The sequence below is a fragment of the Heteronotia binoei genome, chromosome 21 (genome assembly GCF_032191835.1).
Source record: "Heteronotia binoei isolate CCM8104 ecotype False Entrance Well chromosome 21, APGP_CSIRO_Hbin_v1, whole genome shotgun sequence".
Lineage (NCBI taxonomy): Eukaryota > Metazoa > Chordata > Lepidosauria > Squamata > Gekkonidae > Heteronotia > Heteronotia binoei.
This window is the reverse complement of record NC_083243.1, coordinates 101,814,661-101,838,460: the sequence shown is the minus strand read 5'-3', so window position 1 is coordinate 101,838,460 and position 23,800 is coordinate 101,814,661. Positions and strand designations below refer to the sequence as shown.

The following is a 23,800-nucleotide window of genomic DNA, read 5'->3' as shown; positions in this document are numbered from 1 at the left end:
AAGGTACATCAGAGGAGTACTAGTTGTCTTTCTTTTTTTCTGAACTGAATTGAATTTTCAGGATAATAAATGATAGGACAACGAGGCAAAAGGACAACTGACCCCATCTGATTCGGTGCTTTCTTAAACCAGGGACCAAGTAAGTGATGGAACTATTCCATTTTCCTACTTAAAGCAAAACAGATGTTTCATGATCTCCCTTTTGGCAAGTCACTATGGCAGAAGATATTTTTTTTGTGAGATTTCAGTGAGTCTTCATAAAAGTATTATATTTCTTGTGCATAGAGATAGGTAGGAGAGTGATCTGGACGTCATATTGAGTAATCATTTGAAAACAAATGTTCCGCACCAAAAGACATATAAAATTTAATGTGGATATTGAAGAAAACAGAAAACTAGATACTATTAATGATGGCAAGCTTTTCTGATTTGACAGAGGAGCTAAGTACAGATTTAGTTGCTGATAGAATCCCTCTACAAAATAGGATTCAAACTGTAGATCCCACTACAGTTATTTCCACACAGTTGCATCTTCTGTGTATCAGAGATGAGGTAGGTTAGGCTGAGAGGATGACTGGCCCTAAGACACTCAATAGGTTTCCATGGCAACATGCAGCTTCAAACCTGGGTCTCCAGATTCTAGTCCAACATTCTAACAACTACATCACTGGTGATGATTTAAACATTAATTTTAAATGTCATTTTGACAGTGATATGTTATTGTTAAAAGAAATACTCCAAAAGTGTTAAAATGGGCTTTTTTCCCAATCATGAAAGGTGACATCTTTGTTAATTTTTTTAAAAAATAATTAAAACATATGTAACAAACACTCATAGTTAAAAACGATAGAGAAACACAATAACAATTATATTAAATCATTTTTAATAATTAACTTTTTGTTATTGTGCTGCTGTGCTGTTGTTTAAGTATTAGATTGCTAAAATATCTTACACTTAACTAAAAACTATACCCTCCAGGAAAGAGTTCCTCAGGCCTTGGTGATATACAAAGTTATTTACAATGGACAGATTATTCCTTCCTTTACAAGCTAGATATTACTAAAACTGACTGATGAGTTTATTAGCGTACCAGGCAAGAAGGAAGACTGGCTTTCTCATACAATGTTGCTTCCTGATGAATGCTAGCCATTCTCATATTTTTAAAAAGCTTCCTTAGAGACAAGTGAGAGCCATCATTTACAAGGAAGTACCTGTGCATGGTTCAAGTTGCAGCAAAGCAATCTGGTTGCCAATCAGGATGTGCTAGAAGAATAATTGTACAGGAAACAGACTACTGATGGATGGTACAAAACCTTTTTAGGAGACTGAATGACTCGAGCATCTACTAGCTATAGGTTTCATTTACTGCATTGTGGGGCCACACTACTCCAGGTCTTTACAAAAAGAATCCAAGCACCCCCTGCTTAATCTGGAGGTATTTCTGTCAAATTTTATAAGCACTTGGCAATCTCCTAGTTTTCAATTTTCTTAACATTCTCAATGTCACACCTTATTTGCTCTTTATACAATGTCTAGCAGCCCTATCCTAAGTCTGTTGAAGTCAATGGGATGTAAAAGCGTAACTGTGCTTAAGATGGCACTGTGATTGGTGTGTGCACTTAATAAATACGAAATAGGAATAATATTCATATTATTAGATGACCATTATGGTACTGTCAATTATTTTGATAAATTCCTTATTATCCTGATCAGGGACCCACCCTCCCACATTCAGTTCCTATTTCTTTGTGAGATTTTCATCACTTTCTGGAAATAGTCTCTGTGTTGTGGCTTTTCTATAAATGCTTTTTTCAGAACTTCTTGCAGCACCTGTCTGACTGAACATTCTAGTTCAAGTTTTCCAGTGTTTACTTTTGCTAGAGCACTGACCTGCTTGTTGATCTTTTCCCAGATGAGTACCCAAATGACTCAGAAAAGGTGCCTTTTTAGTTTTAATGAGCAACATTGTCCCTTTGCATGTGTTATATAAGTAAGAGGCACAAACTTCACAGTGGTTTTTTCAAACCTTTTTTTGTTTTCAAAGATTTCAGGTTTTCACAGCTGGTAACATCATTAGGGTTTGTAGAATCTTTCAGGCTCAAGTGCCGTGTTCTACTGGAGAAAGTTTTTCTTCCAGACGTTTCATTCTCGGCTGCGGAGAACATCCTCAGTGGCGTTGCAGCCGGAGCAGGCACTCTAACCTTCTTGGCTGCTGTGCAGTGAGCCCTGGCCTCACTCAATGCACAGCAGCCAAGAAAGTCAGAGTGCCTGCTCCGGCTGCAACGTCACTGAGGATGTTCTCCACAGCCGAGAACGAAACGTCTGGAAGAAAAACTTTCTCCAGTAGAACACGGTACTTGAGCCCGAAAGATTCTACAAACCCTTTTTTTGTTTCCTTATCAAAAAGTCTGTTAAAGTTTGGCAGTTTGAAGGGGAAAGGGCAGAGACTAGAATTCTTTTGATAGACTGACAGGAATTGTACTGAAGTTTCTTATACTAAGTATTGGCAATGCAGAGTTATTACAGCTAGGAAATTAGGGCAACTAAATTAAGAGGAATGTGTTTTTTGTTTTTATGGTTCAGATTGCAAAAATGGGTATGAGGTGGTATTTTAAAGTCAGTATTTCTCTACTGTAGTTTGGGGGGGGGGGGGCAGAACCATATGACTGAGCTAGTAAATGAGGACAAGGTAGCCATGATTCCTCACTTTCAGTTCTGCCACTGATTTCCTGTGTCACGGTGGAGTTTCACCTCTTCTTTCTAAGTCCTTCTCCTGATCCCCTGTATATTAAATAGAAGTGAGAGCCCAGACAGGTGACCAAACTAGTTGGTGGCGATCTCTGTCACCCACTATAGCTAGAATATTGTATCCTGCCAAGTGATAAAATGGTGCAAAATACTTGCGTGGCTTAACTATTCCTGTACCATAAAAGAATGCTTGTAGTTTTTGGTGGCTGCTAACCTAGGGTTGCCAGGTTGCTCCTGGCCTTAAGGAGGGAATGGGGGAGGGTTGCAGCCACAGATTGGGAAACTCCTGAAGATTTGAGGGTAGAATTTGGGAAGGACAGAGTCCTCAGCAGGGTATAATGACATAGAGCCCACCATCCAAAGCAGCCATTTTCTCCAGGGGAACTGACCTTTGTAGTTTGGAGATGAGCTGTAATTCTGAGGGATCCCCAAGTCCCACCCATAGGCTGGCATCTCTATGCCAACCTGCAGAAATTTCTAGGGGGGGAAATGAATAGGGCTATCAACTAGGGCTCCCAAGTCCAAACCCCAGACGAGCCTCCCCGTCTTGGAGTGGGCAAGGCCGCTGCCGCCTCTTCTCCGCTTGCCATGGCTGCTCCTCCGAGATTGGCTCAGCCTAAGCCCATCTCGGAGGAGCAGCCACGGCGAGCGGAGAAGAGGCGGCAGCAACGTGGTGGCCTTGCCCGCTCCGCCTCTGGGGTGGAATCGGAGGGGGGGTGGAGGCGGGCCGGGAGCATGGCGAGCCGCGAGTCCGGGTCCTAGAAGGGCCCGGATTCGCAGCTCGCCATGCTCCTGGCCTGCCTCACCCTCCCCTGCGCTGCTGCCACCTCTTGGCTGCTCCTCCGAGATGGGCTTAGCCTGGGCTCATCTCGGAGGAGCAGCTGCGGTGGGCGGGGAGGGGGCGGCAGTGGCACGGCGGCCTCGCCCGCTATGGGATGCGGCAGCTCGCCATGCTCCCCGGCGCCGTTTCCCCTCCCCCCGCTTCCGTTTTTTTGGGGAGCGGGGGAAGAGGGTAGAAATCCTGGGGTCCCCCGCCAGGGCGGGAGGGTTGGGAAGCCTACTATCAACACTTTACAGAAAATTAGTTTTAGAATTTGTAGATCTCATTTAATAAGATGTGGGACAGCTCTTTCATACTGGAAGCCTTACATTTTCTTCATGGCAGTGGGGTTGCAGCCTTAATCAGATGAGTCTCAAGGCCATACTTGGCCCTGTAAGAAGCTGTATCCTACTTTAAGCTTGAATAGTTTTTCAGGTTGAGAACTGCAACTGTTAACTGTTACAAATGAATTGTACTGAAATTCCTCTAAGGGCATAACTAGGGCTTTTTTTTCTGGAAAAAGAGGTGCCAGAACTGTCAAGATGGAAATGAAGGAGAAACACAAATAATTCAACATTATTTTCATGCACTATAGACTTACCTCTACTTTAGAGCAGTTTCCAAACTTTAAACATGTCACCAACTTCCTCAGCCCTTTTTTGGGTCTTGCTTTTGGTGCCTAATGCTGAATGATGACCTTGAACCAACTGTATTTTAACATACTTTGTTGGATCAAAGACTGTTAAGGGAGATCCAACCATTTTTTAAATAAATAATAAATATATGGTTTTGACTGACAAGGAGGACCTTTCTGGAGTGACAATCAGGTTCATCTGGGGAAATCCACCTTCACACTCACTGGAGGGAATAGCTATTGTATTGAGAGTGTGTCGAATCTGAGACAGTTCCTTGAGCATTTCTTCTCTGAATGTTAAACATTCTCTGAAGACTTGAATTACTTCCCTTTCATTGAACTGAAATCTTGCCAATGTGCATATTTCTTCTTCTCCATGGAGAATTTTGTCCCTTGAGTTTGATGGCCAATTCTCAGAATCCAGAACTCTTACACACCTGTGCCTGCCCCAGACTCCCCCCAGGCTCACAGCCCATGCTTTGCCCTTGGTGAGAGCAACAAGTCCCCTGTGCCATCTGGCTACTTCCCTGCTCATCTGCAGCTGCTTCCAGGCATCCCCTCATTTATATCTTATTTTTAAAATTTTTATTTTAATATGTTTGTGATATCACAAGTGACATCATGCCCCCCCCAATGCCCCTCATGAACTTTTAAACTTTTTTTGAGAATTTTGTTTCTATGAAGAGGTTCTGGAATTCTGTTCTGGTGCATTCCCCCCAGAAAAAAAAGCACTGGGCATAACTATACAATGTTAAGTCTCACATGTGTGACCAGACTTGCAGTCAGACATAGATCAGGGGAACTCACCTTAAAACCCTTTCATTCACTTAGCATTTCTAGGGAGTGGTGCAAGGAAGAAGAAGAAACTCTCATCCTGTTTTCACCAGTGGAAAGGGAGGCAGCAGTGTGTGTGTGTGTGGGGGGGCTTTTCACCCCTTTTCTCTGAATCCATTAGGTGGATTTCCATATTTATTAGTGAAAGGCGGTGTTGTAGAAAAAAGTATCATGACCTCAGTGGAAAGCAGGCTGGACCTTCCCAGCTATGATTCCTCCGGTGCTGGAATGTAAGTATCAAAGGTCAGTATCTATTCTAAAAATATGATAATTGTTCTCTTGAAGCCTGTTGCTGGGGCATCCTTACTGTAGTCCCCTACTATTTGTGATTTAACAGTTTGTGCTATATAGGACATAATGTTACAAGAAGGCCAGGAAAAACACATAGGTTCAGTGTCTATAAGCATGGTAATGCCAATAAAGCAAAGGCTTTTATAATGGTTATACCAGCTACAGCAAGTTCTCTCATCATTTCTTCTCAAGTTTCCCTTGGATATTCCTAATGAATTGAAGTGATGGAAATGCCAGATATAATATAGTGGGTTCTATGCATGGCAGGGTCTCAGAGTAAGTGATAACAAGCTCTTTAATAGGAATCACATAGTAAAGGTTACAGTACGACTGAGGATGGGGCCTACCAGCCCAAGTTATATACATCTCTGGATTCCCGCGGTAGCACATCATTGGGTCATTCAAACTGGTGAGGGCTTGTGATTGGTCTAGGGCTGCAGGGATTTGGATCCTGCAGCCCTTTGTTCCCAAGTCCCCAAGCTCAGTCCGCCTGGCTCCAATGAGCCCGGTGGGAATATCCAAAGTCTTCTCTTGAGTCCACATACATAACACCAGACATAGGAATGTTGGCAGCTTCAGTCCAGTATAGTGTGCCATTCATATTTATTTATTTACTTGTAGCATTTTTAAACTGCCTTTCTCCGAGACCAGATTTCATGGGGGTTACAATGTTAGTTAAAAAAGCATAAGTCAAGACAACAAATTCCTTTCCATATTGCACAGAGACCAACTCCAAACTTTTGCCCACTTTTCATTGTGGCAACTGGATCGAGGCGGCTCGGCAGTATTGCTGCTGCTAGACCTATCGGCTGCGTTCGATATGGTTGACCATCGGCTGCTGACCCGCCACCTCGCCGACGCAGGAATTCGGGGGCTAGCCTTACAGTGGCTCTCCTCCTTTCTTGAAGGTCGGGGACAAAGGGTGGCAATTGGGGGGGAGCTGTCTCAGAGACACCCACTTCATTATGGGGTGCCTCAGGGGGCAATTCTCTCCCCGATGCTGTTTAACATCTACATGCGCCCCCTTGCCCAGATTGCACGGAGGTATGGGCTGGGTTGTCATCAGTATGCAGATGATACCCAGCTCTATCTACTGATGGACGGCCGAGCTGGCGATGTCCCTATAAATTTGGACCAGGCGTTACAAGCCGTGGCTGACTGGCTCAGGCTGAGCGGGCTGAAGTTGAATCCGGCGAAGACTGAGGTCCTTTGTGTGGGCCGCGGTGGACCGGGAGGGGAGATTACCCTACTGGCTTTTGACGGTGCGCCACTGATACCAGTGCGCAGAGTCAAGAGCCTGGGAGTGCTACTGGAATCCTCTTTATCAATGGAGGCCCAGATAGCTCCCACTGCTAGATCCGCCTTCTTTCACCACAAGAGGGCGAGGCAGTTGGCTCCCTTCTTGGAATGCAGCGACCTAGCAACTGTGATCCACGCAACGGTCACCTCGAGACTAGACTACTGCAATGCCCTCTACATGGGGCTGCCCTTATACCGAACACGGAAACTTCAGGTGGTCCAGAACGCGGCGGCCAGGCTGCTAACGAGACTACCTCGGTGGGAACACGTGCGGCCTGGGCTGTGGGATCTGCACTGGCTACCGGTTGTGTACCGTGTTCGCTATAAAGTGCTGGTCATCACCTTTAAAGCCCTATATGGCCGAGGACCTGCCTACCTAAGGGACCACCTCTCCCCATATGTTCCCCAGAGAGCACTGAGATCCAGCTCTCAAAATCTTTTAACAATCCCTGGGCCAGGAGAGGCTAGATTGAAGACAACCAGGGAGCAAGCCTTCTCAGCAATGGCCCCTCGATGGTGGAATCAACTTCCAGAGATGGTGCGAGCCCTGCAGGACCTGAACCAATTCTGCAGGGCTTGCAAAACATTTCTTTTTCAGCTTGCTTTTAAGACAGAACCTGGCTAAACTGATTTGTAGCCATCTAGCCATCTTATGTATGATTATGACGTATAGTATTTTATAGCACCTATTTTATCTATTTTTAACTAATTTATTTATGTAATTGATTGTATTTAAAATTGTTGTTTATATTGTTTTATTTGAATCATGGAATTCCATGTCTGTGAGCCGCCCTGAGCCCGCCTTTGGCGGGGGAGGGCGGGATACAAAAATAAAGTTGTTGTTGTTGTTGTTATTATTATTATTATTATTATTCATTTTACTTTAAATCACCTATGAATTAATAAGAAAGTGCATTTAAACCATTTGACTTCTCAGAGTCTCTTAGAAAGCTAACAGAGCAACAGATCTAGGCAGGGGTTTTTGTAGAAAAAGCCCAACAGGAGCTCATTTGCATATTAGGCCACACTCCCGATATCACCATTGTTTCACACAGGGCTTTTTTGTAGAAAAAGCCCAGCGGGAACTCATTTACATATTAGGCCACACCCCTGAGCCAAGCGACCAGGAACTGCGTTCCTATGCATTCCTGCTCAAAAAACCCCCCTGGATTTAGGTAGGCCATTTCATAAAGGAAGGGGTGTTCAATCCTCAAAGTCTTTTGAGAAATTGATAAGATGGTGGGGGAAAGTAAAAATGACTGCGGGGGGGGGGGAGATAAATTAGCACCCTAATTTGGTGAAGGAAAGAACAAGTAATTAGTGATATACGGCAAACTAATGGATGCATGTGAATTGGGGCCCACCAACCTTTTTTTTTTTTTGCACCCTAGGCACTCCCCTGTCCCAACAACATATTCACACAAACCTAATGAAATATCAAACATATTTTAAGGGCTGTGATCCTACATGCTTTACTGGGAATAAATCTCATTGAGAATAATGGAAATTACTTCTATATAGGCATTAGGGTTGCCAGGTCCAACTCAGGAAATATCTGGGGACTTCAGGGGTGGATCCAGGAGACTTTGTGGGTGGAGCCTGGAGACTTTCCCATTTCCATTCCCTGGAAATAAAAATACAGCAGCACAGTTCCCCTGAATACAGTCTTCATTTCTTCCTTGTCTTTTTTGCCTTTTTTGTTTCCTAGCAGCTGCATTTCCACTAAATGAAAATGAACATACACACAGACACAAAGCAGTCAAAATAAACTGTATGTCCACACTTTTGTGATTTCACTGGAGTTGCTGAATGCAACAATCTGCTATATTTCAACAAACTTAAGGAGAGAGAGAGGTCTAGATGGTGGAGCTTTCTTCTATCCCATACTCAGGTTCTACCTAACTCTTTATTATCCTTTACATTACAAACAGCATCTGAAAGGAATACAAAATGAACAGGGGACTGAACTCTCTCTCTTCCTCTTTCACATGCACAGGGGCTCTGCCTGCTCGCCCTGCCCCTCTACAGCTTCAGTGTCACTGTGATTTAAAGGCACACACACACCTTCCAAAATACAAGGAATTTGCCAGCTTCTAACCCTGCCTGAGATCTAAAGGCACATGGTTACTGTTGGGGCAGGGCTTCCACCTGCTGACCAGTTGGCAGGTGGCAAGGAGGAGACTGCAAAATCAGGGGATCCCCTGCCTGGACTTGCAAGCCTAGTAGGCATGGTCGACATGCACAGGAGGAATGCTGGTTCAGCTTCCTCTCTGTCCTGCACCCTGGATGCCTGAGGTTGTCTGTGGCCATCTAACTCTAACCCTAAAAAATTGCCTAGGTTTGATTAGTGGAGGGCTGTCCCTGGTGTGAGTAGCAATGTAAAGTATCATCTCAAAGGGCAAATGGGATCAAATGTGGAATGTTGCCTTCTGGCTTTCTTTTCATGCATCGCTGCTGTTAGAGACAGCTTGAAGTAAAAGGAAGACATTGTACTAATATTGAGGTATTTATATATTGACATAATCAAATATTGAGAAATTTGAATCTTACAAAGCAGAGTGAAACAGAGGTGTAGGTGTGCTTTACAAAGGACTTGGATTTCTCCTTTTCTATGCCATTTTATTTTGGAATCACCATCTTCAACAGTGAGTGGCTCCAGTCCACCTAAAGATCAGAAAGGGAAGTGAGAACATAACTAAGGATGGGCAGTGGCTTACTATGGATCTGAGCAGTCAGGCCTGTTGTGCTTACTAGACTGCCAACATAACAAGAAGCGCTGGCACAGTGTGCATTCCCAGTCACTAGTGCAAGCCTCATAGCTGTGCCAGCTTGTTCAGTTAACAGCAATTTTATCTGCAGTAGCTAGCCAGTACACAATAGCATTTGGGGCCTGTTGTGTCTTGCATTCAGTCCCGAAATTACAACACAGCGGACGCTACGGAGGTAACCAGTGGAAGTCCACTGGTCCCCAGATGTAGCTCCGCAAATATGCTCCACCAATCAAGATCTGTGGCGGGAAGTTTAACTGGCCAGGATTGGACCTGGTCAAGATGGAGGGTTGTTCTGGGGTATGTATATAATTGGGATCCAGCCCACGTTGCCTTGCCTAGTGATGTACTCATTAATAAAGCATGTTGCATTCAACACATCTCATCACTCAGTACATCACAGAGGTGACGAAGGTGGGATTCTAGCCAGGTAACTCCCCAAGCGGGACTTCGCTGACCTGGCTGAAGACGAGGAAGGTACGCATTCGAGGGAGATGGAAGCGCCCGCCGCCGCTGCCATGGCTAACCCAAATGAGACGACGGGCCACCTTGCAGAATTCGACCCCGATAGGTGGGAGACCTACATGGAACAGGTCAACTGCTACCTACGAGTGAACATGATTACAGACGACAGCTGTAAGAGAGACGTGCTCCTGAGCATCTGCGGGGAGGCCACATTTGAGATCGCAAAGGGTCTCTCGGCCCTCGCGAAGATCATGGAGAAAACGTATGAGGAGATAGTCAGACTCCTGACCAGGCACTTCTTGCCTCAGCCTTCCATCATCACCCGCCAGTTCCTCTTCCACAAGAGGGATCAAGGGGCAGGAGAGACAGCTGCTGTCTACCTGGCTGCGCTCCGTCAAATCGCGGGGAACTGCAGCTTCGACAAGCTGGATGAAGCCCTGAGGGATCGCTTCGTCTGGGGCCTCCAAGACGAAAGACTGCAGCAAAAGCTCTTCACAAAGGAAGAGCTCACCCTCCAACTCACCTTCAACGACGCCACCACATTCGAGAGAGCAACCAAAGCTTACAACAACCTGCGAGCGGAAGCCGTCCACCAGGAGGAGATGGCACCGGGCAACCCAGAGGAGGAGGAGGGAAACAAGCTACATCGCCAACCAGGAACGGGCTGAGAGTGCCCACTCGGCCACGAGCAACAGAGAGACCAGCCAACACCAAGTGCGCCAGCTGTGGGGATCCACACGAGCACTGGAACTACCCCTATCGCAACATGGACTGTAGGAACTGCGGAAGAGTGGGCCACATAGCACAGGCTTGCCAGGCCACGGCCACCCGCAGACACCAGTCCACCAACCATGACTCGACCAATGCCTACTTGACCGCATTGACTAGCCTGCAGGTAATGAACTTGCCCCTCACTACCTCAGATAAGGTCAGGGTGTCAGTCCTAATCGAGGGTGCTCCATACCTAATGGAGCTGGACTTAGGCTCCTCCATCTCCATCATTTCGGAGGAGTCTCTAAGAAAACTTTGTCCCCATGGCCGGCCCCGGCTGCGACCGGTGGACTTCATACTGTGGGACTTCCAAAAAAACCCTGTACAGATTTTGGGTTGTGCCACTGTAAGGGTAGAGTTTAAGAACTTTAAGGGCAAGCTGAACATTCTCGTGGTCAAACGCCAGCTCACCACATTACTGGGGCTGGCCTGGTTTCGTCCGCTGGGTATTCAAACAGTGGGGGTGCAGCAGATGCAAACGCAAAATTTCGAGCACGTGTGCTGGGAATTCCCGGAAGTGTTTGATGGGTCCCTGGGGTGCTACAAGGGGCCTCCCATCACCTTACCCCTCAATCCCCATGTGAAACCAATAAGGCTAAAGGCCAGGCAAGTTCCGTTAGCTCTTAAACCAAAAAAGAAGCAGAGCTGGACCACCTCACGGCCCAGGGAGTGCTAGAACCGGTATCCTATGCTGCATGGGAAACACCCATAGTCATTCCAGTGAAGCTGAATGGAGATGTGCGCATATGCGCTGATTACAAGTGCACAATAAATAAGGCACTTCAGGACAACCCATACCCTGTTCCGGTGGTCAGCCACATCCTGGCAGCCCTAGCAGGCTCTAAGGTTTTGGGGAAACTGGACTTGGCCCAGGCGTACCAGCAACTCCCGGTGGACACTGAGATAGCAGAAGCCCAGACCATTGTGACTCACAGGGGAGCTTTTTGGGTGCGGCGGTTGCAATTTGGGGTTAGTGTGGCTCCAGGGATCTTTCAGAGCATAATGGATTCTCTTCTCAAAGGGATCCCCAGAGTGCAACCGTTTTTTGATGACATTTTGATCGCGGCCCCGGACACTGAGGAGTTCAGCAGCCATCTGCATGAGGTACTCCACCGTTTCCAGGCGGCGGGACTTAGAGTAAAGCGGGAGAAGTGTTCCCTTGGGGTGTCGATGGTAGAGTTCCTGGGTTTTGCAGTAGACGCCGTGGGAATCCACCCGATGGCCAACAAGACCAGGGCTATTGTCCACGCCCGGGCCCCCACGTGCAAGGTGGAGTTACAAAGTTTCTTGGGATTATTAAATTTTTATCATTCATTTTTGCCCCACAAAGCGGCCATCACAGAACCCCTTCATAGGCCCCTCGATAAAAATGCCCCGTGGAGCGCAACTATGCCCAGATAGACAAGGAGGCCTTGGCAATAGTGGCGGGTGTGCATAAATTCAACGACTACCTGTATGGTAGGCGTTTCACGATCGCCACAGACCATAAGCCGCTACTGGGCCTCCTCGCCCCAGACCGCCAGACACCACAAATTCTGTCACAGCGCATCCTGCGGTGGAACCAGTTCCTCAACTCATACACATATGCCCTGGTCCAGCGCCCCGGCAAAGCTATGGGACACGTGGACGTCCTCAGCCACCTGCCGCTGCCCTCTATGAACCCGGATCCTGCCCCTGCCCACCATGTGATGCTTCTAGAGACTCTACCCAAGAGGCCCCTCCACACCACTGAGGTAGCTAGGGCCACGGGTAGAGACTTCATCCTCACACACATTTTAGACTGGGTGGGAAGGGGGTTGCCCGCAGGCAAACTGGACGCAGAATTCAGGGCATTTGCATCATGCAGAGAAGAACTGTCCATGCACAAGGGGTGCCTTCTCTGGGGTAGCAGGGTGGTGGTTTCCCCCCACACACACACATTGCAGAAGCAAGTGCTGGAAGCCCTACACGAAACACACCCGGGGATAGTACACATGAAGGCCCTGGCACGTAGCTATGTATGGTGGCCAGGGATGGATGAGGAAATAGAGGGGTGGGTTCGAAGGTGCCAACCCTGCCAAGAGTCCCGACTGGATCCGCCCAGTGCCCCTGTCCTCCACTGGGAGTCCAACAAGAGGCCATGGTCCCGGTTACACCTAGACTTTGTGGGGCCATACCAGGGCCAAATATTCTTTATCTTAGTCGATGCATACACCAAGTGGTTGGAAGTGATTACCGTAGCTTCAACCTCCACCGCGGCAGTGATCAGAGCCTTGCGAAGGGTCTTTTGTACTCATGGGATTCCCGAGACCCTTGTCACAGACAATGGGACCGCTTTCACCTCCCGGGAATTCCAGGAGTTCTTGAATCGGTACCTCATCCAGCACATTCAGTCCGCCCCTTTCCATCCAGCCACCAATGGCCAAGCAGAGTGCATGGTGCGCACCACTAAAGAGGCCCTGAGTTGCATTGTACAGGGAGATTGGGATCACCGCCTGGCAGCCTTCCTATTTGATAACAGAATCACCCCCAACCCTGTCACCGGGTTAAGCCCTGCCGAGTTACTAATGGGGAGGAAGTTGATCACGAGGCTAGACAGGTTGCATCCTGACCGGGCGATGGACCTCCGCAGTTCCCCCGAAACCAGGGAAGCCACTAGGGGATTCTTTCTAGGGGATCCGGGATATGCAAAGAACTTTGCAAGCAGGCCAAAGTGGTTAGCTGCCCGGGTGCTGCGGGTCACCGGGTCCCACTCCTTTGAGATCTCGTTGGAGGGGGGCCAGATCCTAAGGAGGCATATTGACCAGCTGTGCCATTGCACATTGCCGGAAGAACCAACAGCGATCGGGGGAACGGGAAGTGGGGGAGTAATAACAGCAACGTCCCCGGAAGCTGCCCAGCCTATGCCGGCCGCACCGACTATGTGGGCGAAAGAGCACCACAGCGGAGGGAGCACCCCCCCCCCCTGTCGAGAGAGGAGAGTCCAGAACAGCAATAGGCGATGGACAGCCCTTTTCCAGCATCACCCCACCACGAGGAACCAGCCGCCCTGCCAGCCTCTCCAACTCCCCAAATAACCCCGAGGAGGTCAACCCGGAAACGCAGGGCGCCAGCCTACTTGAAAGACTTTGTGTTTTGAACTAGGGGGGGAGGAATGTTGTGTCTTGCATTCAGTCCCAAAATTACAACACAGCGGACGCTATGGAGGTGACCAGTGGAAGTCCACTGGTCCCCGGATGTAGCTCCGCAAATACGCTCCACCAATCAAGATCTGTGGTGGGAAGTTTAACTGGCCAGGATTGGACCTGGCCAGATGGAGGGTTGTTCCGGGGTATGTATATAATCAGGACCCGGCCCGCGTTGCCTTGCCTAGTGATGTACTTGCTAATAAAGCATGTTGCCTTCAACACGTCTCGTCACTCAGTGCATTACAGGGCCTCTGTGCCATGAAAAGCTTTGCCTATTGACTTCTGCGTATCAAATTACTGTTAAAAGCCTAGCAAGAGGGACAGCATTTGTTTCCTGGACAGCTGGCAACCCTAGCCAGCCCCTCCAGATGACCAGTTTTTAAGGGAATATGCTCAATTTCAATCTGTGCTCCAAGGAAGAGCACAACTAACTAGCTGCAGGACTGACTTTTCCTGATCACACCACAATGAGTTCTAGTCAGTTGTTTCCATCAAAAACTTTTGCAGTACTCATTTAAAGCTGGCCCTCAGAACTAGTGTTGCATTCAAGCACTTCATATGTTACTGAGCTGCCATCACAGCCCTTCAAACAAATATTCCCCCTGGGCTCCTCTTCACACTGCCTGGATTCAACCTAAGCATCACATGAAAATAGGGTTGCCAGGTCTGACTCAAGAAATGTCTGGAGCCTTTTGGGGTGGAGCCAGGAGACTTTGGGGATGGAGCCGGAAGCAAGGATGTGACAAACATGACTGAACTACAAAAGGAATTCTGGCAATCACATTTAAAGGGACCACACACCTTTTAAATGCCTTCCCTCCAGTTGGAAATAATGAAGGATAGGGGCACCTTTTTGGGGGGCTCATAGAATTGGGCTCCCTGGTCCAATCTTTTTAAAACTTCAAGGGTGTTTTGAGGAGAGGCATTGGGTGCTATGCTGAAAAAAAAAACCAGCCCCCCAGAGCCCCAAATGGCCACAGATCAATTCTCTATTATACCCTATGGGAACCAGTCTCCATAGATTATAATGGAGTACCCAGCAAACATTTCCCTCCCCACCCCTGCTTTCTGATGACTCTGAAGTGAGGGGAGGGCCTCCAAACTGGGCAGTCCCCTGCCTCCAACTAGGGATAGCCAACGCTACAATGAAAATCAAATGCATGACTGGCCTGGCTCTGCAAGGTGACCAGAACCTTTGGAATTCGGTGCCCTGCAGTGTCTCTTCTTTGTGGCTTTGGGCAGCCTGGTTTCTACAAATTACCTTTCTATTTCTCCTGCCAGGGGAGCTAACTTTTTAACAGGTGTTTCTCTTGTGCCTTTATCATCATGCTGATGTGAAAGAATTAAGCAGGTGAAGCTTTTCCCATCACTTTATCTTCATGCCTTGAATTACTAAATTGCAGCATGTCTGTCTGCTAATCAAGACACAGGAGCAGAGCTAGTAAAAATTCTCACTTGCCAGTGGCAATTCTCACTTTGGCCAGTCCCTTAGCTTCATTGCGCTTCTGCTTTCTTTGTGCAGTGTAATCCCCAGCAGAGTTACTCACTTCTAAATCCATTCAAGTCAATGGATTTAGAAGGGTGTAACTTTGCTTAGTATTGCACTATAACTGTATTACACAGCTTGTGCAAAAAGTTGTTAATCCAAAGAATTTATTTTGAAATGCAGTCTATTCCGTCAACAGAAGTAATTGGAAAGGCTTAATAGCCTCTCCATATACAGAAAGTATGTTTATAGACCTAAAGGTTAGGTCGATGATAAATTGTATAGTCCAAAGGAATTGCAGTTGCTTATGTAAACTGCACTTTTGGTTTGCCAAAAGCCTTACAGGCATTGTACTCAATGTTGCTTATCTCAAAGGGGAATTGAGTACACTCAAAAATCAATTGAGAAGATGATAGTGGGAATAAGTGAGATTTTTAAAAATTGCAGAAGGATTATAGTCACATGCTGCTGTTTATCTATGGAAAAGCATTCTCCCTTTCCAACCACTCTCAATGGCTGGTGTCAAGGGGCCATTCCTCCTTCCCAGACTCACTCTGTGCTTCATGTTAAGTGCTATAAATTCCCCTTTTGCTAGTACTTAGATAGTAAACAATTCCTCATGGGAAAGTCTGCTTCTCTACTGTCAATTATAGGCAAGTCTGATGACATTACAATAAACAGTGACGTGATTTCTACAAAAATACCCTGGGGGGGAATGAAAACACCCTCCCCCAGTCCCTTACTGGCTAAAATCTGGTTAGGCTGGATAGTTATGGGTTTTTCAAAACCATACTAATGTTTTAACAGACGAAATTTGAGTTTCCTGAATTGGGCAGGGGGTTGGACTAGATGACCCTGGAGGTCCCTTCTAACTCTATGATTCTATTATTCTAAATCCTTGCTCAGGCCACAAAACACACTGAGGAACACTGACCTAACCTACCTCAGGGTGTTGTAAGGAAGAAAACCATGGGATTATCCAATCCGTGTGTTCCAATTTTGAGAACTTCAGAAAAGGATTGAAAAATGAGTAAATGATTATATAGATTCAACGATAATAAATGTACCACATGTCCCCATGGTGCAGAGTGGTAAAGCTGCAGTACTGCAGTCGAAGCTCTGCTCATGACCTGAGTTCGATCCTGGCAGAAGCTGAGTTCAGGTAGTCGGCTCAAGGTTGACTCAGCCTTCCATTCTTCCAAGGTCAATAAAATGAGTACCCAGTTTGCTGGGGGGAAAGTGTAGATGACTGGGGAAGGCAATGGCAAACCACCCTGTAAAAAGTCTGCCGTGAAAACGTCGTGATGCAACATCACCCGAGAGTCAAAAACGGCTGGTGCTTGCACAGTGGGGACTACCTTTACCTTTAAATGTACCATGCAATGCCAAAATCAGCCTACCCCCAACCTGAACTAGAATGCTTTCAGATTTTCTTTTTATCCAAACATAGCACAATGTAGCAACAATAAATAAAGTTTGTTTAGAAATTGTTGACTACTGAGTAGAAACACAATTTTAAGGCAGACAATGAAGAAACTGAAATTGTTAAAGATTTTCTATTCCTTGGCTCAGATATTAAGCAAAGTAGAGACTTCAACCAATTTCAGGAGGAAATTAAGATTTGGAAACGCAACCGTGAAGGAACTGAAAAAGATCTTTAAGTGCAAGAAAGCACTGATTGAGACCAATATCAAGATAATTCATATGATGGTACTCCCTTTCAGTATGTAGGTATGCAAAAGATGGACAGTGAAGAAAACTGACAGGAAGAAAACTGATTCATTTGAAAGGTAGTGTTGGAGGAGAGTTTTACAGATACCATGTGGGTTCTAGATCAAATCAACTCTGAATTCACCATAGAAGCTAAAATGACTAAACTGAAGCTATTATACTTGTGTCATGTCATAAGAATTCAAGACTCACTGGAAATGCTAGGAAATGTTGAAGGCAGTAGGAAAAGTGGAAGACCCAATATGTTAATTCAATAAAGGAAGACATGGGCTTCAGTTTGCAAGACCTGAGCAACACTGTTAATGATAGAATGTTTTGGAGGAGATTAATTGATGGAGCTGCCATGAGGTTGAAATCTTGAAGGATGTTGTGCTCCCCACTTTTGAAGGAATTCAGCTGTCCCTTGCTAACTCAGTTAAGAGCCTTGCTGGCTCTAACTTTATTGCTAGGGGAGCAAGTTAATGCAACTGGAAAAAATGCTTTCTGCACTCAGCCTAGCCTGTAAGATGGCACCTCACCTTTATATGATCCACACCACTGTAACACTGAGACTAGAGTACTGTAATGCACTCTATATAGGTCTCCCCTCAAAGTCAACTTGCAGACTCTACCTGGTACAGAAAGCCACAGTTCAGCTATTATCAGGAGCTAGGTGAACATGTGTATTTCTCCCAGACATTTCATCGGCTGCCCATTAGTTACTGGGCTAAATTTAAAATATTGGCTATCACACATAAAGCCTATAATTGATTTGGTTTCTGTCAGCGCAGGGTTCATTGAGGCTTCAACAATGAGAGAACTCTTTTCTTTTGAAAATAAGTTTCATTTATTGATTACAACAATGTTACTCTTGCAGAAGGTCTTTGAGAGTGATAACTATAGGGAACAAGCACTAGCATTTATGGGGATACATCAAAGCCTGGGGGATTTAAATCATTCTCATAATAAAGTTACATTCTGCTTTCAGAGGTGCTTGATTCACATGCCTGTTATCTCTTCCGTTGGGCCATCCCCACTCCCCCTCCCGGCTGGTGTCCTTGCCGGCGCCTGGGAAGTGGCCGCGCTTCTCTGCACTTCAAAACCGTTTATGGCCTCTGGCGCCCAATTCCCTCCCGCCTTCCTCTCCCCCCTCAGGCATGCCTAAAATTCTATGGGGGATCATTGGGGTTAGTTGCAAGCAAATAAACATTGTAGGTAACATGGTTAGTATCAATGGAACACAAGCTGACATACTGCCCCCCCTAAGCTCTTGCTCGGGGTTTTTCTGGGTGCAGTAGGTAAAATTGCTTAAGCAGTTTAGGAGCGTTGAGATCGGAGGCTTTCACCCACTCATCGCAGCTGGGCGGAAAGTAGCGCCAGCGCACTAAGTACTGCAACCCCCCCCCCCCCTGTGCATTCTAGAGTCGAACATCTCTTTCACTTCGTGGTGCTTCTGACCCCGCACTAGAATAGGTTCCGGTTTGGGGTTCCGGGGATGCCACCTCGAACCACCCGGATCTCATTGGATAAGACTGCAATGGAAGACAGGGTGTATTTTACTGAATAGTTTGGGCAAGTCCAGCTCTACTGTTACTTTATTGATCACCCGTTTTATCCGGAAAGGATCCAAGAATCGATATGCTAGCTTTCGAGAAGTTTGAGGTAGTGGGAGATTTTTGGTCGATAGAAATACCGTCTTTCCGACTTTAAAGTCCCACCCGGGGCTATGTTTCTTGTCGAATTGTGCTTTATAGTCCCTTTTTGCCTCCTCCAGGTTCTCCTGGATGACTTTCCAGGAACTTTCCAGAGTTTTCCACCATTGCTGGCACTCAGGGGAAATTGGGGGGGGGGGGGGGGTGCTGCCACCTGGAAGTGTTGGGAAAGGCTTCCCCTCATAGCCATGCACCGCTCTGAAAGGGGAAACCTTGATGGAACCGTGCAGGCTGTTATTGTAACTATATTCAGCAAATGGTAGTAGCTCCACCCAGTTCGATTGCTGGAAGTTCACGTAGCACCTTAGGTACTGTTCGAGAAGCCCATTCACCCTCTCGCTTTGACCGTCGGTCTGCGGGTGGTAAGCTGAACTCAACCCCTGTTCCATGCCAATCAGTCTATAGAACTCCCGCCAGAAGTTGGCAATGAACTGTGGGCCACGGTCGCTAATGACCTTATCTGGGAACGAGTGGATCCGGGCCACGTGTACAAAGAAGTGGGCCAATTCTTTGGCTGTTGGGAGTTTCTTACAGGGGATAAAGTGGGCTTGTTTGGAGAAGGTGTCTACCACCACCAGTATCACTGTCCGGCCCTTTGAGGGTGGCAGTTCCACGATAAAGTCCATTGAGACCACCGACCAGGGTCGTTCTGCTGAAGGGAGGGGTTGGAGGAGGCCCGGTACCTTCCCCCCCCTCCTCTTTGCCATGATGCATGTGGGACAGGTCTGCACAAACTCCGAGATGTCCTTTTTCATTTGTGGCCACCAGAATTACCGGTGCACCATGTGGAGGGTTTTCACATAGCCAAAGTGGCCCGCTAGCTTGTTGGTGTGACAATGTTGGAGGACCTCCACCCTAAGGGATTTGGGGACGTAGAGCTTACCTTTGTGGTACCAGAAGCCTCCCTCCCCTTTTTCTATCCCCTCAGGTCTGTCCTTCCCTTCCACTTCAGTCTCCGAGATCAGCTTGCTCCCCCCCACGGGCTCTTGGTCTGCGCCGCCGTTTTAGAGCGGGTTTGTGCAGCTCCAGCTACGGCCTCGGGGGGAATGAGAGAGTCTATGATCTCCTCTCGCTCACTCTCGTGTTGGGGCAGTCTGGAGAGAGCGTCCGGCAAAAAGTTTTTGGACCCGGGAATATGGCGGAGGGTAAAGTCGAATTTTGCAAAGAACCCCGCCAATCGGATCTGCTTCCCGGTTAACTTTCTGCGCCCCGTGAGGGCCTCTAGGTTTTTGTGGTCGGTCCAGATCTCAAATGGAACTCGGGCCCCCTCCAGCCACGATCGCCAGGTTTTTAAAGCGAAAGTAACTGCGTAGGCTTCTTTGTCCCACACTGACCAATTTCTCTGCTCGCTCGAGAACTTCCAGGAGATGTAAGCACAGGGTCTCAAGCATCCCCCCTCGTCTTTCTGCATTAATATTGCTCCCACGGCCGTGTCGGAGGCATCACATTGAACCACGAAAGGCTTGGGTTCGTTCGGGTGCACTAGCACGGGTTCGCTCGTGAAGAGGCACTTCAGGGTGTCGAATGCCTCCTGACACTGGATAGTCCAGTTCAGTTTCGCGCCCGGCTTTTTTGCCTCGGGACCCTTCCCTTTCATCTGCAATAGGTCTGTGAGGGACAGGGCCACCTTCGCGAACCCCTGTATGAACATTCTGTAAAAATTTGCGAATCCGATAAAAGATTGGAGCTGTCTATGTGTCCTCGGGGGCTCCCAATCCAAAACTGCCTGTATTTTTGCGGGGTCCATGGCCAACCCTTTCCCCGAGACCCGGAAACCCAAATAGTCTAGTTCCTCCTTGTAGAACTCGCATTTGGACAGTTTTGCATACAGTTTATTTTGATACAGGGTGGTCAGAACCTCCCGGACCAACTTCACGTGGGAGGGCAAGTCTTTTGAATAAATAATGATGTCATCCAGGTACACCACCACCCCCCGGTACAGGTACTTCCGTAGGACCTCGTTGATAAAGTTCATGAACACCCCGGGAGCGCCCTGGAGCCCGAACGGCATTACCAAATATTCAAATTGTCCCATAGGCGTGTTGAACGCCGTCTTCCACTCATCCCCTTCTTTTATCCTGACCCTGAAGTAGGCATCCCGCAAATCGAGCTTGGTAAATATCGACCCCTCTGACACAGCACTCAATAGGTTCTTGATCAGGGGAATGGGGTAGGCGTTGGACATTGAAATCCCATTAATCCCGCGAAAATCTGTGCAAAGGCTAAGACTCCCATCCTTCTTCTTGTGGAAGAGGACCGGGGCCGCGTGCGGCGTGGTGGCCGGGCGGATGAACCCCCGGCGGAGGCTCTTGTCGAGGAACTTTCTCAGCTCCTCCTTCTCCGCCCACCCCATAGAGTACAGTTTGGCTTTGGGCAGTGGTTGGTCGGGGATGAGTTCTATGGCGCAGTCGGTGGCTCGGTGGGGTGGGAGCTCATCCGCCTTGATCTCGCTGAACACCCCCCTCAAATCTCAATACTCTTTTGGGATGGTCCTCACCTCTTCTATGGTCACACACAACTTCTCATTTTTGGGTGGGGGTCGGGGGCCCCAGGATTCCCGCCATAAGTGGGAGGTGCACCTCCGATCCAAAAAGTCTATCGTGTGCTCTCCCCATTGAATGTCTGGTTGGTGCCTGGCCAACCACCCAACCCCCAACACGATGTTGAAAGAACAGGAGGGGGCAATTACGAACACTTCTAAGTCCCAGTGGTCCTCCACCCCCATGAGTATTTCTTGCGTCTGTTCTATGCACAGTTCCCCTCTCATTCACGTCCCGTCCATCTGCTCGAACTCGAGCAGTCGGGGAAGGCGCTCTTTGGCTGTCTCTAACATGTCCACTAGTCGTGGGGTGATAAGTTCCCGTATGCACCCGGAGTCTATAAGAGCTCGGGCATGCACAAATCGCTTAAGCTTCACGTTTAGCAAAGTCAATGGGATGAACATCAGTTCCCCCGAAACTCTCACCCGTAGTGGTGCCGCTTTCTCCGGGACCTGCCGCTGGGCACCATCTAGTGCAGGTCGGTCTCGTTTCCCGCTGGCTCAGCTTCCACAGGTCTTCCCCCAGCTCCTCCAACATTATAGAATCCTCATCAAGCACCATCGACAGGGCGGTACTGCTGCGGCCCGATTCCTTCGGCTTACTCGGCTTCTTGAAGTTGCCCGGCGCCCCTTTTGATGCCGGGGTACTGGTCCAGGTCTTCTCGGGGCATTTGGCAGCCAGATGGTTGGGGTCCCCGCATTGGTAGCATTTGCGGGTTCCCGAGAAGGCCTTGGGGATTGCTCCCCCCCCCGTCTTCCTCAACTCCGGTTTGGGCGTGGGCCGTGCGTCGTGGCTTGGTCGGCTCTGGAGCCCCTGGCGCTGGATCGCCACCTCCTTCATGTTGGTCTCAATCTCCCCAGCGAGCTGGATCCAACCGACCAGGGTGTCGGGTCGTACTTGCCCCAGGGCCCAGTCCAGTAAGCCCGGGTTCAGTCCCTTTTTATATGCCCGGATTCTCATGGCCTTGCTCCATCCCTTTATCTTGTGGCTGTGGTTTCGGAACTCCAGGGAGTACTCCCTGATGGATTTGTTCCCTTGGCGGAGGCCGTCTATGGCCGTGATGGCAAGGGTCTCCCTCAGGGGGTCTTCGAACTGCGATAGTAGTGCCTGCAGGAACCCGGCCACCGTGGCTACCTCCCGTCCCTTGGTCTCGAAGAGGGTCACGTACCACATCTGCGCCTCGCCCTCCAGCTTCGACCCCAGGTACGCCACCTGGCTGTATTCATCGTGGAAGGTCGACCCCCAATAATGCATGTAGCTGTTGGCTTGAATTATGAAGTATTCCACTTTGTCCGCGCTCCCGTCGAAGGTAACGTGCAGCTCCCGGGTTTTCACCTTCGCCCCTGGTGCCGGGGGATTAGGGGGCCCCGCCGGGGCTGGCGGTGTGGCCGGTTGGTCGAGGATCGGTGCCGCCGCTCCGGTTGCTCCCCCCGCGATTGCTCAGTCGACTTGCTTCTGCATCTCACTCAGGGTTAGTTTCATAGTGATGTTCATCTCCCGTCGGAGGTCGCACCCCAATATTTCCATCTCCCTTCGGAGCTCCTCCATCGTGTTGGGTTTCGGGGAGGAAGCCCGCGAGTCGCCCTCGTCCTCGTCCAGGGAATCTCCCTGCTGGCCGCTCGTCTTTTTTGGCTCCTTGCCCCCTCCGGGCCCCGCCGCTTCGGCAGGCTCCCCAGCCGTATCGGGTGAACTTTCTTGGTCCTCCGGGTCCCTGGGGTTGCGGAGGATGTTGGCGTGTCGCTGCACAGTCTCGTCCATTAGTGTAGTGGACGTGCGGTGCTTCCATGTCGGCGGGGTGATGAAGAGCACCTGGCTGCTCACTTTTCTTGGTTTCCGCTGTTCGGTAACGTACCACGCCGGGGACCCTGGTAGTTCTGGAATGCAGGGCTTTCGGTCGTCGGGTGCTTCTGTAGCTATTCGCTAGAAGTGACTCGTGCCGATAAGCCCCTTTTAAGGGATCACTCTCAAAATGTCAGCGCAGGGTTCATTGAGGCTTCAACAATGAGAGAACTCTTTTCTTTTGAAAATAAGTTTCATTTATTGATTACAACAATGTTACTCTTGCAGAAGGTCTTTGAGAGTGATAACGTGTAGGGAACAAGCACTAGCATTTATGGGGATACATCAAAGCCTGGGGGATTTAAATCATTCTCATAATAAAGTTACATTCTGCTTTCAGAGGTGCTTGATTCACATGCCTGTTATCTCTTCCGTTGGGCCATCCCCACTCCCCCTCCCGGCTGGTGTCCTTGCCGGCGCCTGGGAAGTGGCCGCGCTTCTCTGCACTTCAAAACCGTTTATGGCCTCTGGCGCCCAATTCCCTCCCGCCTTCCTCTCCCCCCTCAGGCATGCCTAAAATTCTACGGGGGATCATTGGAGTTAGTTGCAAGCAAATAAACATTGTAGGTAACATGATTAGTATCAATGGACCACAAGCTGACAGTTTCTCTCTTTCTATGGGACCACCTTTTCCCCTATGCTCCACCATGACAGCTTTGCTCATCTCAGCAGGGCCTTTTGCAAGTGCTAATCTGGACATAACCAACAACTGCCCA

The 23,800-nt window shown here is 48.3% G+C and overlaps 1 protein-coding gene across 1 annotated transcript in view; it reads left to right on the top strand.

Annotated features, from left to right (window-relative positions):
• ACCS (1-aminocyclopropane-1-carboxylate synthase homolog (inactive)) overlaps positions 1 to 23,800 on the top strand; it is an 81,824-nt gene continuing 58,024 nt past the window's right edge. Inside the window, exon 1 of the mRNA XM_060262048.1 lies at positions 1 to 139. The gene's annotated coding sequence lies outside the window, so the exon portion shown is untranslated. The remainder of the gene's footprint in view (positions 140 to 23,800) is intronic.